This window comes from Lynx rufus, unplaced genomic scaffold, assembly GCF_022079265.1.
Source record: "Lynx rufus isolate CCGP_SWC_20201006 ecotype Redwood Valley unplaced genomic scaffold, mLynRuf1.p SCAF_13, whole genome shotgun sequence".
NCBI lineage: Eukaryota > Metazoa > Chordata > Mammalia > Carnivora > Felidae > Lynx > Lynx rufus.
Genome location: NW_025814827.1, coordinates 7,768,354 through 7,785,209, shown reverse-complemented (window position 1 = coordinate 7,785,209; position 16,856 = coordinate 7,768,354). Strand labels below are relative to the sequence as shown.

Sequence of the window (16,856 nt, the reverse complement as noted above, 5' to 3'; positions counted from 1 at the left end):
CCGTTTCAGGTGCTTCCGGGTTGGTAAACTCCTGGAAATGCTGAAAGAGAGGGTTTGGTAGCTCCATAGGCACCCCCCAGACCTTGCCCTGGGCACCTCTTCCATTCGGCTGTTCCTGAGTTCTAGAGCTTTTATAATAAACCAGTAAACACAAGTAAAATTCTGTGAGCGGTTCTAGCAAATTAGCAAAACTGACGAGGGGACAGTGCCGCCCCCAATTTATATAGCTGGTTGATTAGCAGTATGGATGGCCCAGGACTCATGACTCGCATCGGAAGTGGGGGGCAGGTTTGTGAGGCTGAGTCTTTAACCCGTGGGGTCTGATGCTAACTCTGGGTAGACCGTGTCAGAACTGAATTGTTGGACACCCAGATGAGGATCTGAGTGTTGCAGAGACCCCGATTGGCTGGAGGTAACAGAACATCTGATAAACAGTGACTCGAGTAGGAGGTTTATCAACTCCTGTAACAAAAGTCAACCTTTGTGTCACCGATAAGGACAATCTGCCCCGGGGAGTAGGGAAGTGTGACTCACTGGGCACATTCACATCCTGACCCAAACTGGGGTTTTAACTAGTAAGGAGGAAGGAGGAATGGGTATATATTTTGCCGTGTCTGCCACAGCCAGCTTCTGCTAGGAAAAGAAACTTGTGTTTCTTCTCACAATTTTTTCCTTCCCTGCCAAATTTAGCCATAAAACCGCAGGCCCGGCACTGCCTACAGCCAGCACATACTTACCCCGCGCTCAGAGGAAGAAGTCTCGTCTCAGTTGAAAGGCTCGACATTTCATGTTCGTCTGTCTGCTGCTTCCATATTCATTTCGTAAGAAGCCGATTGATCTTGAACTTGATTCAACCCATTGGTATCATCACTACTGATAAAAGGTCTCCGGGCAACCAACTTGAAATCTGAAGCAAAAGAGATGAGCAAACATTTTCAAATGAGCGTACCTTCTGCAAACCTTCGCTGACTTCCAGGGTATTTGGCACAAAGGAAGAGGCCATAGAAGGAACTAAAGATAAAGCCTGTAGTTCACAGAGTTAGCCTGTGGCCGTTTCAGAAGTTAGAAGTGTCTTGATGGGAGGTGGGAGAGGAGCGATAAAAGAAAATGAGATTGAAATTAACTCATTTTCTTTCTTTTTAGCAACTTCTTGGAGGGAGGAAATGGAGATGAATGAGACATAAAATCACAGAGCTAGGATTTGGCCACGCTCGTAGAAATAAATTATCCAACCTTTCACCCAGTTGCAAATAATAATAGCTAACATTTATTGAGTGTTTGCTACATGCCTAATGTTCTAGAAAATCGTTTATTCTCTTTAATTTTACTTTTGCCGTATCTCTAAAAGTCAGCATGATTTGATTTTATTTTTTTAATATTTATTTATTCTGAGAGAGAGAGAAAGAGAGCACAAGTGGTGGAGGGGCAGAGGGAGAGAGAGAATCCCAAGCAAGCTCCACACTGTCAGTACAGAGCCCAAGGCAGGGCTCGATCTCACGACGGTGAGGTTATGACCTGAGCCAAAATCAAGACTCAGACGCTTAACCGACTGAGCCATCCAGGTGCCCCAAGGAAACGTGGTTTTAACGTCTGTATCATCTGGTCTGCCCACCAAAGCAGCACACAGGCCAATCCCTCTGCCTCTGACTGTCCTTCCAATATCCGCTCTCCACAATTGTGCGTTCTCTGAGCCTTACTCTTCGCCAGGCTGATTATCTACAGCGTGACCCTTCCAAGATGCTGTGCCTCCTCCTCTGTGTGGACTGTTGTCAGACTGTGACTTCAGGCTTCTGCAGACGCCGGGCTAGTCACGGATGCAAAAAGAGCAGGCCATCCCCAGTAAAATCTCGCGTTCGCCTCACTCCGCCATTGACCCGCTTTTCATAGAGACAGGGATACAAAGAAGTTTTTCTCTGCAAATTCAGTGATAAAAGGCAACCATCCCTCAGGCTCACCGTCAGAGACGACCGTGAGTGGCGGGCACTGTGCAAACGGGCAAGCAAATGCTTGGTCTGAAGGAAGCCGTTGCTGTTCGGATCCAGCCTGGAGTCGTCTCTGAGCGAGGCTGCCAGATCTCCGAAGCTTTCCAACGCTGCTGGAAATCTGGGTTTCTATTTGCAATTTTTTGATTTTTATCAGATCCCTTTTTGTGGGTTTCGTTTTTTTACAGCATTGTGTAAGCCAAACAAAATGTGCCTACGGGCTGGATCCAGCCCCTGGGCTGCGGGTTTACAACTGCTGCCGTCGTCGTTCACCCGCCGGACCCCAAACCCCAGTGAGGTCTGGCCAGTCCTGAGGAACTGGGGCGGGGGGGACTTCCCCTCCCCTCCCCTCCCCTCCCTTCCCCTCCACACTACACTTCTAGGAATGCCGGCTACGTTTGCAATAGCTTTCCTCGCAGCTGTGTCCTTTTCTGCTTTAAGTTCCTATGGAATTTGTGGCCAAGTAACTTCAAGCCTTCAAGTAAAGTGTTGTCCAGCCCGGCCTCTCCAGCCATCTTGTGCCATGATATTTTGAACCTCTCTGCGTGCCTTTGCACCCATCCCTGTTGGTCCCCATGCTGTCTTGGAGAGTTTTGTCTGTTTCTTCCTAACCCACTTTTGTGCACAGCTTTGAATAATGCCGCTTCCGTGAAATCACCCGTTGGGCCCGATACCCCGATGAACTCTGACCAGTTCAGAGGGCTTTAACGTTGGCTGGAAATATGGAATTCTAAGGCACCCCCAAATCTCACCAGTGCGCTAACAACACTCCTTGGCTTCAGGATGGAAGGCGACTAGCCTGCGTTGGGCACGTACTGTGAGCTCAAGCCTGTTAACTCGCTCATCCCCAAGTCCCACCCACTGCAGAGACCCCTCCTGCAGCTCTGCGCAGTGACAGAGGAGACACCCCAGGCTTCACCCCCATCACTACATCTGAATTCTCAGCTCTGGATTGGAATTCCTAAATCGATTCCAGATCGGACAGTGCATTTGGCTCTAGATCCCTGGTTCACCTCCGGATGTATGCCTACATCCTGCAACTCAAGGATCAGTGTGGTCCCCGCCTACTGCCCATCCTAGGCACCTGGCCCCTTGCTTGTGGTCTGAGACTGAACAATTGCTTGTCCAGGAGGACACACACTGTGCCAGGCACTCTCCTTGGCACCACAGCACCCACTATCTCGCTTAATGGTGGCGAATCTACTTACTTCCACTGCCATCTGGCCCACGTTTTCCAATCGATCCTGTTTGATCACCAAGGAATTTGTATCGTGTTGTTCCTGCTGCGTTGGGAGTAATTGCGAGCAAGGCGCTGAGCTGCCCAGCAGCTTGTACAAAGCCAGCAGTGAGCGGCTTATCAGATTCTCTCTCTTTGGGGGAGCTTTTTTGTGCCTCGCTGTTCTCCTCTACAAAATGGGGTTGTCGGGACGGATCTGCTAACAGATGTTAAGCGTTCACGGCAGAGCTAGGCAGGCAGTGGGCACTCATGTGACGTTAGCTGGAAAGAGTAACAATTGGAGAACTCATTGTGGGCACCTCCCTGGCTGGTTCCCAGTAGCCAAAGAGGGGACGCTCCTTCTCCAAGGAAGTGCCACTACTCCCCTACCATCAATGAGCTCGGCAGCAGGGGCTCCGTCATTTTTCCAGTAAAGGGGAAGATTTGGCCTCTGGAAGACCCAGGCCTGACTCCAGCCTCTGCCCATTGCTGGTTGGGTAACTTTGGGCCCAACCATCCGCCCTCTCGGAGCGCAAGTTCCCCATCTGTAAAATGAGGGTGCTGATACGGAGCTTATGGCACGATGGTGGGGGATCAGGTGAGACTTAGAGTGAAACACTTGGCACACGGAAGGCCCTGGATATGGCGACATTGATGAAGACACTGAAGGTCATCGGATCTTCCCAGGGGCAAGAGCAGCCTCTTGCCAGATTTGCAAATCTTTATCCTGCCAAATTTGCAAAAATTAAATTACAGGGGCGCCTGGGTGGCGCAGTCGGTTAAGCATCCGACTTCAGCCAGGTCACGATCTCGTGATCTCGCGGTCCGGGAGTTCGAGCCCCGCGTCAGGCTCTGGGCTGATGGCTCAGAGCCTGGAGCCTGTTTCCGATTCTGTGTCTCCTTCTCTCTGCCCCTCCCCCGTTCATGCTCTGTCTCTCTCTGTCCCAAAAATAAATAAACGTTGAAAAAAAAAAATAATAAATAAATAAATAAAAGTTACTTCATAAAAAAAAAATTAAATTACAAATGTATTGCTTGGTTGTAAAAAAAAAATCAAACAAACAATATAGGGATTTATAAAATAGAAAGTTGGAGTTCTCTGCGCTCCTAGCCTACTCTCCAGAGAGAGCCACTGCTGACTGGTTTGTGTCCTTGCTGATGTTTTCCTACATTACCCCTCCCCCGCACATTATTTTTATATATTTTTTTTAAGTTTATTTGTTTATTTTGAGAGGGGGAGGGGGTGAGAGACAGGGCGAGAGAGAATCCCAAGCAGGCTCCGTGCTGTCAGCACAGAGCCCAATGTGGGGTTCTAACTCAAGAACCCTGAGATCGTGACCCGAGCGGAAATCAAGAGTTGGAGGCTAGGGGCGCCTGGGTGGCTCAGTCGGTTAAGCGTCCGACTTCAGCGTAGGTCACGATCTCATGGTCCGTGAGTTTGAGCCCCGCGTCGGGCCCTGTGCTGACAGCTCGGAGCCTGGAGCCTGCTTCCTATTCTGTGTCTCCCTCTCTCTTTGCCCCTCACCCACTTGTGCTGTCTCTCACTGTCTATCAAAAATAAATAAAATGTAAAAAAAAAAAAAAAAAAGATGACCCTCTTGACCTCAGTTTTGTTCACACCAATCACCCCTGTCTATTCCAAAACCTTGGTATCATCAACCACCTGCAGAAACACTCAAGGTTGGTAAGCAGAGAAAGCTCTCAGCCGACTGTGTAGTCCCTTCATGGTGAAGGTAAACTTGATTAGAACAAACAGCCATGCTACAAACAGAAGCATTGATTTTAATCTTTTAAGAGCATAAACAGATTTGAATCACATACAGTATACTGGACTTCGGGAGGAAATATTTCATGACAACCTGCCAATATCTTTGTTTTCTCATCTTTCAGCAAATGGCAATGGCGGTTGAAAGCTGCAGAAATGGACAGAGGTTGGCAGCGTTGTTTTGATCTCAGCCGGTGTGCCTGGCTGGCCTTTTATGTGGAAAGGAAAAGATCAGAAATGGGAACTGTCTTCTGTGGTGGAGATGAATTTGGGGGCGCCGTGGCCCAGGTCCTTCCCGGTGAGTGCAAGGGGGTTTCCCCAAACCGCCAGGGGCTTTTTCTTCCTTCTTCTAGCTCTTACACTTTTATACGTATAGGTGTGTCCAGAAGAGCTGACCGTTAAAAGAAGTCTATGGAAACAGAAGCCATGACCTGTCAGCCACTTGGAGGATATATGCAGGAGGCGTGCTCATGCCCCATGGTGGTTGGGAAGGAAGGCTGGCTGGCAGTTGTGAGCGGTGATCTGTGAATCTGTCCGTCTCCCACCCGGGCCCGTGGGTGTCTGGGGAGCGGGAACATCACATTCTTCTCTGGCCGCAGCCAAGCACAGGTCCTGGGCACAGATCCCTCTACTCTGCTTGTGCTGTCTCGCTGCTGAGACCATCTCATCCAGCGTCATGATTTTAAATGCCATCTGGATGTTGACAATTCCCACGTTTATATCCTGAGCCTGGAACTCTCTCCTTTACCCTGGCATTTATATCCATCTGCCTACCTGAATCTCCATCCGGGTGCCAAATTCTCATCTCCAGCTTAGAACGTTCAAGACTGAACTTCAGATCAGGGCGCCTGGGTGGCTCAGACAGTTAAGCGCCCAACTCAGCTCAGGTCACGATCTCACGGTTCGTGAGTTCGAGCCCCTCGTCGGGCTGTGTGCCAACAGTGTGGAGCCTGCTTGAGATTCTCCCTTTGTCTCTGCCCCTCCCCTGCTTGTACTCTCTCTTTATCTCTCAAAAATAAATAAACTTAAAAAAAAAAAAAAAAAAGACCTAACTTTGGATTGAACCCTCCCCCTAGTCTGAGCCACCTGCCACATCTCTAATCTCATTGGTGGCAACTCTGACCTTCCAGGAGCTCACCCAACACCTGTGCAGTCACTCTTGATACCTCAAGTCCTCTGGGCTCTCTCTTCCAAATATATTAAGAATCTTCTAAGACTTTCACTGCTACCATCCCGGCCCTAGCGCACTGTAGCGGGTTGAATTATCCACCAAAGATACGTGGAAGCTGTGACTGTGGCCTCATTTGGAAAAGGGGTCTTTGTAGATGTAATTAGGAATCTTCAGTTGAGGGGCACCTGGGTGGCTCAGTCGGTTGAGCCTCTGACTCTTGATTTCGGCTCAGGTCATGATCTCACAGTTGTGAGATGAAGCCCCACGCTGGGCTTCATGCCGGGTGTGGAGCTCCCTTAAGATTCTCTCCCTCTCTCTCTGCCCTTCCCCAACTCACACACTCTCTGTCTCTCAAAAAAAAAAAAAAAAAAAAAAAAAAAAAAAAAAAAATCTTGCGTTGAGATCGTCCTGCATTCAGGGTGGGCCCTAGATCTGTTGACAGGTGTCCTTGTAAGAGAGAGGCAGAGAGAGGTCAGAGACACAGGGACAGCAGGAGAAGGCCACGAGAAGACGAAGGTGGAGGTCGGAGTTTTGCAGTCCCGTGCCAGGAAATGCCTGGGGCCACCAGAAGCTGGCAAAAGCAAGGAGGAATTCTCTTCTGGAGCCTTCAGAGGGAGCACCGCCCTGCTGACCCCTTAGCTTTGGGACTCCTGGACTCCAGAAGTGTTGGAGCATTAGTTTTCGTCTGTCTCAAGCCACCTAGCGAGTGTTAGTTTGTTAAGGCAGGCCCTAGGAAGCGAGTACATCACTATCGTCTCGCACTTGGATTGTTGTAAGAGCCTCTGGTCTCCTGTTTCCATCCTTCCCTCCTATAGTCCTTCCTCAACACACCAGGGCAATCCTGTTAAATCATAAGCCAGATCTCTCCAATCTACTCAAAACTTCCAGTGATTCCAATTTCACTCAAAATAGAAGCTAAATTCTTTACAGTGGCCCCAAAGGCCCTATCTGTTCTGGCCCCTCCCCGCCCACCCCCTGCTGGACCCCCTCGCCTTCTCCTCTCTGTCTTGCCCACCCCAGTCCAGCCACCACCTCCTCTCTATTCCAAGCTATGCATTTGCCCCCTTCGAGCCCTGTCTGACCATTCCCTCCCGCTGGAAGTCTGTCCCCCCCGCCCTCCGCCCATATCCTCTGCTCTCTCCTTGGCCTCCTTCTAGTCTATTCCGAACTCACCATCTCAGACCCCGCCCTGACCACCTTGTTAAATGTGGACGCCCAGCATTCCTCACTCTGCTTACCCTGCTTTCTTGCCCCCATAGCCTCTATCATCTCTAGTGTGCTAGATTCTTCGTTTATCATGTTTTTTATCACTTATTATGGTTTCTCTCCCACTGGAATGGAAGCCAAAGGGCAGGGATTCTTGCCTGTTTTGTTCACTGTTGAGAGCTCAGCACCTTGAAGACGGCCTGGCATGTAGCAGGGGTCCCACCAACACTCGTTTTGTGAAGGAATAAATAAATAGCTGTTAGTACACTTTTTCCGATTCTAATTATCATTTATTTTCCGAATATGTCATACGTTCACCTCTTTCAAAATTCAAAAGGCACAAGAAGATTAACAGCAAAAAGCCTTCCTCCAGCCCATGTCCGTCCAGCCCCTCTTTACTTCCTTACCCCAGTACAATGATATTTCTTTTCTATCCTACTAGACTTTATACCTCTTTCTCTGTCTTTTTATCTCTATCGACCTATCACCTATCTCTGGTTTGTTTGTTTGTTTGTTTGTTTGTTTGTTTTTTAGAGAGAAAGAATTTTAAGTAGGCTCCACATTCAACACGGAGCCCAGTGCGAGGTCTCGATCCCATGACCCTGGGATCATGACCTGAGCCGAAATCAAGAGTTCTGTGCTTAACCAACTGAGTCATCCAGGCATCCCATCTATTTCTAATTTTTAACTCACTCAAAGGTATTTGAAACTCAAAGGTATTCCACGCCAGCGCATAAGAACTTTTGCCTTTTTATAGTGGCATAGCATTTAATGGTATGTAGAAAACTTTAAAAGGTTTAACCAGCCCTCAGTTAGTAGACATTTAGTTTGCCATTTCTTGATATTCCAGACAATGCCAGAATGTTGTATATAGATGATTTCCACGCTTGTGAATATATCGCTGCAGCATAGTACATTTTGGAAATAAGTGAACTTTGATCGTGACATTTTTAATACAGGAATGCTGGGCCCAATCCTATGTTTATAAGGTTGGAGTCCTCCCCATGCCCCAGCTGGGCTTGCCATGCCCTCGTGTGCTGTGCTTCTCTGGTCTCATTCTGGGTGGGGCTGGTCTTCAGAGCCAGCTAAGAGTCATTTGGCATGAGCAAAGTACTTAATCCCACTCAGTGCTCTGTCAGGGAGGGATTAGAATCCCTATTTACGGTTGAAAACACTGAGGCTCAGAGTGGCTGGGTAATTCAGTCACCCAGGTTTACACAGTGAGAACCAAAAGCAAGATTCTTTTCTAGAGGGTTTCTGGAGGGAGGTGGGGCGGGGGAGGGGATGGGTTAAATGAGTGATGGGCATTAAGGAGGGTACTTGTTGGGATGAGCACTGGGTGTGATATGTAAGTGATGAATCACTAAATTCTACTCCTGAAACCAATCCTACACTATATGTTAACTAACTTGAATTTAAGATCTTAAAAAAAAAAAAAAAGATTTTTTTCTAAAAGTTGGACTTGTAATCAGTACAAGTACTTAACCTCTCTGGGCCTCCCATTCCTCAGTTATAACACGGAGATTACAATAGCGGCTATTTCATAAAGTCGTTTGGAGGGTGGGAGAGGGTGTTTTGCGGGTGTTTTTTTAAAGCAATAATTTTCAGTTTACTAGATAAGACAGATTTGCAACATAGGCTGCATGAATCCAAAATGAGCGAGCTACAGCAAATGATAAGGAAACAAGGCAGAAAAGAAAAAAAGCATACATCGTGGGTGTGGGGGGAGATTCAAATTAAAAAAAAAAAACATTATTATAAAAGACTTTATTATAAAAAAGGCAGCAAGGACTAGAGTGGATCAGAAACCATTGGGCAAAGAGTGGGAGGCAGGTCCCCGGGAATATTTAGGGATGAACAGTGTTTTTTAAATTGTCATCAACGGCTACCCACATTAGCATAACTTTGGGTGCTTATTTTCAGTGTGCGGATTCCAAGTCCTCTTCGTAGATTTCCCCAGGAGTGGAGATTGCATGTAACTCTATCCAGATAGCACTACCCTGACTCCATCACAAACCTCTCTTCACCTTTCCTCCTCAAGCCCCACACACAAGTCATGCTTTCTTCATCACCAGCATAGGTAGTGATCTATCCAAAAGAGATTCTTGGATTCCAAACCCAGATATCTGTCTGTGGCTCTGATTTGTTTTTGCTGGGGGAAAAAAAAAAATAGTGACAGACGACCCATGAATACGTCAAGGTGTAGCCTGGTGTCTTACAGGTACAGGGATCCATCCAGTCTCGACTGTGAAGGTCACCCCCAATGCCCATGTACCCCACCCCCCATAGTCGCTCTAATCTCTGATCCCCTGAATCTCAGGGCTAGTTCCTTTAACCCAGTACCTTTTACAATCTAAGTAGGTGGTGAAAATTTAAGTAAACGGTATTCATTGATGTTACGATCGTGGGTGGCATTTCCTATCACTAAATGATCCTGGTACACAGATATTATTCACTTAAATAATCAATCACTGTCAACAAATTACAGGATGCAGAGAATGAAATTAACAAAGTGAACTATGGATATAAAATTCATTTGAAATTCAATTTAGTGACAACATTAGCTTTCAATTAGTCTGCCCAACTGTTTGAACATCTTCCTTTTGCACAGATTTTAAAAAAACAAATGTAATTAACCTTTTTACTGTTCACTTGCTGTTGGGTGCAATAACATCATTATTACATGGCCCCTATTATTGGAGCGTGAAATAATTAAATGATGACTTGGGATGAGGGCATCAGGGCAGTGCTGGGGCTGTTTTCTGGAGCCTCTACTCATGACCGAGGGGTCGGGGAGAAGAGGGGTCCAGGAGGTAAAGATGGGAGTGCATCTGCTCTGAGGCTTCCCCAGTGAGCATCTGATATTGTTGGCACTGTCTCTGGATTCTCGGAGACACCTTCTCAGGACCCGTCTCACACTCCAGATTCCTTATTCCCTGTTCCACATCCGAGTTTCCTGCCAGATTCCCCTGAACACTTGGCTCCTTCTCCCACACCTCATTTCCTTCCGTGGTTCTAGGACACCTTTTATCTAGTCTCTCCAGCTGGAGAGCTGGAGTCTCATCAGACTCCTACCTCCCCTCAACTACACGGGCAGGGAGTCGCCTCACCCCGTCCGGTCTTTTCCCAATGGCACCTGCCACTCTCTCTTGCTGTCTGTGCCCGTGGCTGCCACGAGCAGTCTGGGCCCTCGTCTCCATTCACTTCTTGTGCCCCTGCATTGCTACATCCTCTCCTCGACCCCACAATCCGCCTTGTACACTTCTGCCAAGCTGTAACGGGCCACTCCCAGGCTCAAGACCCTGCCACGGCTCCCCTCCGCCCGTACAGTCAAGTCCAAGCCTCCCGGACACCTGTCCTGGCCGTCTTTCACCGCCTGCCCTGGCCTGGTAGGCATAACATCACCCACTTCCCCTGCCTCTTCTCCTGCCCGGACCCAGGCTGCCCTTTAAAAATTGGCCACCTGCTTGCCTCCGAACATGCCCTGCAGTTTCCCGCCCTCACACCTTTGCTCATGCCAGCCGCCCCATCTGGGGAAAGAACACAAACAAATGAAAAATCCTTTCCATTTGTCTCCTAGTAAAATCCTTCTTCCCGAGGCCAGCCCAAACCCCCCACTTGCTGTTCAGCCTTCCCTGCTGCACCCCAGACTCCAGAGATCTGTCTCTGTCAAACGGTTCACACGCCAATTGTCTGGAACATTCCTTCTGATCCTTAATAACATGCTTTGTGATTTTCCTCTGTGCTCTTGGCTGCACAGTACATTCTTTGAAAGCAGGGACATGCCTTGTGGTCTCCACATCTTGCAGACTGTCTTGTCTAAGGGGTGAAGCTGTTTCTAAGCCTCTCGTCCTCTCTTCACAAGGAACCGCAGGGAAAAGAGCCGCATCCAGACATCCTCTCCTTTTTTAGCAGCTCAGGATCAGAATTCTCCAGGAATCTGTGGAGAAGTTCCATGAACTCCTGGGATTCTTCTCCAAGAATCCTGAAGGGCTGGCAAGGGGCTGCCCTTGTCCCTTCTCGGGTCCGAGGGTACAAAGAAACAGCTTCCCTCCTCTCTAAGCTATAGCTCCCCTCCCTTCACTTCTGAAAGCCAAGCCATTTCTCTGTCAGCGGGCGACCATTCACTGAGCTGCCATTTTTGTGCCAAGGGCCCTACATGCTGGGTCTCCTTTAACTCCCACAGCAGCCCTATGAAGAAAGGTTGTTCCCATTCTACAGATGGGAAGTCTGAGGCTGGGAGAAGTTAGTAATCACAGCTGGTGGTAAGCAGAGCCAGGTGAGAAAGCACGCTGAGTCCCACACCCCCTTCCAGCCACCACCCCGACCCAGCAGTTCTGAAACCCGGTCTCCTCCGAGAAGCTTCCCCGGCAAGCGGGGCGGATCAAGAGGCTGCCCCGGTTAGTCCCTCGCTTGTTTCTTGACATCCTGTTTAAATTTTTTTTTTTTCAACGTTTTATTTATTTTTGGGACAGAGAGAGACAGAGCATGAACGGGGGAGGGGCAGAGAGAGAGGGAGACACAGAATCCGAAACAGGCTCCAGGCTCTGAGCCATCAGCCCAGAGCCCGACGCGGGGCTCGAACTCACGGACCGCGAGATCGTGACCTGGCTGAAGTCGGATGCTTAACCGACTGCGCCACCCAGGCGCCCCTCTTGACATCCTGTTTAAAACGACGGCATCAGGTGCTCGTTCTGACGTGTGGGGTTACGCAACGCGTGGGTCTGGTGATCACCGTGCCACGTTCCCCGTGAGCGGACCCAGTATCGGGGCTGGAGTCAGGTTGTCCGCCTCCAAGGGCATGAAGCACGAAATGACAGCGTGGGTGGGTTTTCCGTGGCCACCGAAGCTACCATTTCCTCCCACCCACATACTCTTCGGAATACTCTTCGAGAGAAAGCCAGCAAGGCAGGTTCTCCCCCACCCCCTCTTCCCCCAGCCCCCACAAGCTGTTTCTTGGACTGAAGTTTTTGGCTCGACATGTGCTGGTCTTTGCCTTCCTGTGCCTGTGTCCTCCTCCAGAAAACGAAGGCAACATTCCCTACTTCACTGCTTGGGCCGTGAATGAAATAAAAGTATGTTAAACATCCTGACACCGCATCTCACGTACTGTGGGTTTCCTACAAATTAGGACTTCCTTCAGACTCCAATTACGTAACCCGGGGCCTAACCGTTCGAGGGAGAATAAAGTCTGGATAATGACCACATCTCAGGTCGTGCTGGCCGGATCTCCCGTGAGCAGGACCCAGGCACCTATCTCAGCTCGTGGCCCGGATTCCCTATGCCCTCACCCTTGTCTGGCCATCCACAGCTCTTCGTCTGCCCCAGCCTCTACAGAGTCCTTCCTGGGGAGGCAGAGAGAGAAACGGGGGAAGGAAGACAAGAATGGGCCCGCCCCCAACAGCCCCAAGGACACAGAGTCCTCCCAATCCAGGGGATACCCCTGCCTCTCCCTCCAGCTCATCTCTCATACATACCTTCTCGTGCAAACACAGATAACTTGGCACTTTGCAAGATTGGAGCAGTAACCAGAGGGCTGGTGGGGTCAAGGGAGGGCCTTTTAAAAGATGGAGGTTTTACAGATGGAAATGATCGAATAGAAGGATTGGTGGGAGAAGGAGCCTTCCGTGGAGTCAGTTTTATCTGGACTCCTTCATCCCCCTTAAATTTTGGGTCAAGGCTCCCCTTCTCACGTCGGTGACTCCTTTATACTCCATAGAGGGCGTGGTCTAGTGGGAAGAGCTTTGGAACTTGGACTCAAACCCTGCTTCTTCCCCTGAGGGGCCGGGCGACCTCCCTAGGACTCCATTTCCTCGTTCCTAAAATGGGAATAATCCTAATACTTCCTTGCTGAATTTGGTGTGAGGGTTAAAGGAACAGTGTTTGGCCTGGAGCCGCCTTTAGTGAGAGCTCAGAAATGGCCATTGCTGTTGCTCACGTTCTTTTTACCAAAAAGTTTCTTCCAAGTCTTGCTGAGATGCACTGAATCCCTCTGCTAGGAGGCAACCGTTTCTTCAGCATCAGCCGAGGTCTGGAATCCCGGATCCAGAGATTCGACTCTGTGATTGTGTATGCACGGAGAGAGAGGGAAAGATAAATACAGATCTGGAGTTCCAATCTCGCTTTACACGTCTATCCAGCCGACCCCTCCTCACAAACACCGTTTGTTCTCAAGTTTGAAACTTCAGCCGGAAGCAGTCAGAAAAGCAGAAAAGCATAGCTGGTGCCCCCAGGCCCTTCTTTGCAGTGCCTCTGCTGGAAACTCCAGGATCACCAGGGATCCACTCTAGCTCTCCTCGAACCCTGGCTCATTCGCTGCAAAACAGGAGCAAGAAGCCTGTAAGAACTTGCTAAGCTCTCTACTGGAGTGCACGGGAACTGTCTAGAACAGGGATGCCAAACTCTGTTACACTTGGAATCATCTGGGAAGTCCCCGCCCTGAATTCTGATTGACGGGCATGAGGCAGGGCGTAGGGATTTCTGGAAGGTCTCCAGATGATTCCCAAGTGAAAACCACCAGAAAAGGAGGTTCTCAAGCTTCCCAAATGGGACTATCTGCCTAACCTATGTCACATCCAGACCAAGTGAGCCCCTAACGGGTCAGAAGACTGGTTGATTCATTTACTTATTCAAGTGTTACAACTTCTAATGGTGTCTCCAGGGCGCCTTCCCTGCCCTTAAGGGTGAGGGTCCTTCATATCACAACCCCAGTCCTTGTACTTAACCCTTCAGGGCCTTTGTCATGCTATGAATCTCTTGTTTTTCTTCTCCACATCCTGTGAACTTGCCTTCCTTTCTTACTACCCAGTGCCTAATATGTTTTGTTTGGTTGGTTTTTCAATGTTTATTTATGAGAGAGAGAGCATGAGCAGGGGAGGGGCAGAGAGAGAGGAAGATGTAGAATCTGAAGCAGGCTCCAGGCTCCGAGCTGTCAGCACAGAGCCCGACGCGGGGCTCAAACTCACAACCCATGAGATCATGACCTGAGCTAGAGTCGGACGCTTAACCAACGGAGCCCCCCAGGGGCCCCTAGGGCCTAATATGTTTAAGCGAGGGAATCCACGAATGCATGTATGACTGAAAGCGGCAGTGACCGCTGGGAATCCACGAAAGCAATGTATGAACGAGCAGTGACCGGTGGGAATCCAGGCTCACGCGGGATGCAGTGTAACAGAGAGCACGGGATCTGGAGAGGGAAGGTTTCTGCTCGGATCCCAGCTCTGCTGCTTACTAGCTGTGCTGCTTCAGGCCAGTTACTCAATCTCCCTGCACCCCACTTTCCCTACATGCAAAATGAGGACTGTAAAGTCCTAATAGTGTTATTGCAGGGAGTAAATGATAGGATCCATTTAATGTGCTTTGCCCAGTGCCTGGAACTAGTAAATGCCCAATAAATGTTAGGCTCTTATTAGAATGGCCGGGGGAGGGGCGCCTGGGTGGCGCAGTCGGTTAAGCGTCCGACTTCAGCCAGGTCACGATCTCGCGGTCCGTGAGTTCGAGCCCCGCGTCGGGCTCTGGGCTGATGGCTCAGAGCCTGGAGCCTGTTTCGGATTCTGTGTCTCCCTCTCTCTCTGCCCCTCCCCCGTTCATGCTCTGTCTCTCTCTGTCCCAAAAATAAATAAACGTTGAAAAAAAAAAATTAAAAAAAAAAAAAAAAAAAAAAAAAAAAGAATGGCCGGGGGCCGGTATTGGAGCCTGTATGGTCATTCAGACTCCGTCCTCATTACCTACCTCCTCTTGAACCTGGGTTTCCCCCCCTCTTAAGGAGGGGACAGCTGGGTGACCAGGAAGCCCTTCCCTGTGCCCTCCACGTGTCAGGCAGTGGGGCAGCTACCCCGACCCCCGGTGGAGTCCTCCGAGGGGAGCAGTTGCTCTGCCTTCTAAGCCCCTGACTCACCACCCCCCACCCCCCACCCCCACCCCGCCCCCGCGACGCTTTGTGTTAATTGCTGGCCAGGTGGGGGCAGCTGCTGTGACTGGGCCACAGCTGCTGTGGCCTGTCAACCGCCTGTCAGATTCACCCTGAGGACAAATAGGGCTCCTGCTAAGGAAAAGCTCACTGCAGCCTCTGGAGTGGCCCCACACCTGCTGTCCCGGTTTTTCCTCTTGTTTTCTTGTTGCGCTTGGGCACGGCCAGGGCCAGGGCCAGGGCCGGCTGAGGTTCCTTCCCCAAAGATCCAGTTACACCGCACATTCTCTGGCTCCACCTTGAAGAACATCAAAGACTTGCGCAAAAGCAGCCCGCCTGGGGGCGAGGAGGCAGCTGCCTGCTTGGTGTGATTCCAGGGTCGCTGGAAAAATCCCTCAAGCCTCAACTAGTTTTCTGTTATGAGCCTGAACTCCACCATTAGACAGCCAAGCTTATGATTTGGGAGGTCTTAAAAGTGGGGTCCCCCCGCAGCAGCACCTGGGAGCTCATTCGAAACGCAAGTTCAAAGGCCCCTCCCCAGACCTCCTGCATTAGGACCTGGGGGGAAAGGGTATCTGTGTTTCACCCGCCCTGTTGGTGATTCCGAGGCACTGGTGACCCCACGGAAGGGATGATGGTACCCAGAAGGATGAAACCCATCTGTATGATAGTTCTGATGTACTGCTCAGCTTGATGGGCGGGGAGGAGGTTGGGACGGGGACAGGAGGCAGGGAGGGAAGGTCCTACAGCCAAACAAACATGGGACAGACTCCCAGCTCTGCCTTCCAGCAGCGTGACCCTGGGCAAATTACCTAATGTCTTCAATTTTGTATTGTAAAATTCAGATTGTGCAACCAATTCAAAGGGCTATCCCAAAGGCCTGGACCAGGAAAGGAAGTCAGTGGAAGCGGATAGGAGGCCAAGAGAGAAGAGAGGAGCAGACAAGAGAATCAGGAGAAACCCTCAAACTCCAGCCTCGACACCGTCCTTCCCTGATGCAGGCATGCGGGGTGGGGCCGATTCTATGCTTCCTTCCCCCTGCTTTATTCTAATCTCTTTTGGGCGCATGACTTACAGGCCTCAAGGGTTCCTCCGGGGAGATGACTGGTGAAAATAGAGAAGCGGTGAGCTTTCCTGTAACTCTGGGTCCCTAGAGTTACGAGGAGAGCCAACCGTTGTTGCGGAGGCCGCCGCGGAGATCTGCCTCTTGCCCAGACACTGCCAGGGTCTCCCAAGGAGGTTGAGAGCCTCCCAAGAGAGGCAAGTGAGCCCTGGAGAAGCAGATCGATGGCCCCACAGCAGCCCGCTTACCCTTCCCTTTAAAGCCTTTGAGGGGAGAGCACATGAAGATCTCAGTCTCACGAGGCAGGCTCACATGATGTGATTCTGGGGTAATGACACCCCGATCTTCCTACCTCCCCACCGCCAGGAATCCCAGAGTCAACATGTCATCATCAGTGTAAGGGTTTATCCTACTAGAATTCACATCTCCATTGAGCTATGTTCTGGGCTTGGGCTACTCCGTCTGCCTGCATACCCCGGCTCTCCCATTTGTTAGTTGTTATGTTCTGGGTTCAATATTCCACCTCTTCAAGCCTCACTTTCAG

General features: G+C 49.9%; 1 pseudogene; it reads right to left on the bottom strand.

The window, feature by feature from the left end:
* LOC124508960 (suppressor of cytokine signaling 5-like) overlaps positions 1–15,559 on the bottom strand; it is a 49,965-nt pseudogene extending 34,406 nt beyond the window's left edge.
* Positions 15,560–16,856: the final 1,297 nt, after the last annotated feature.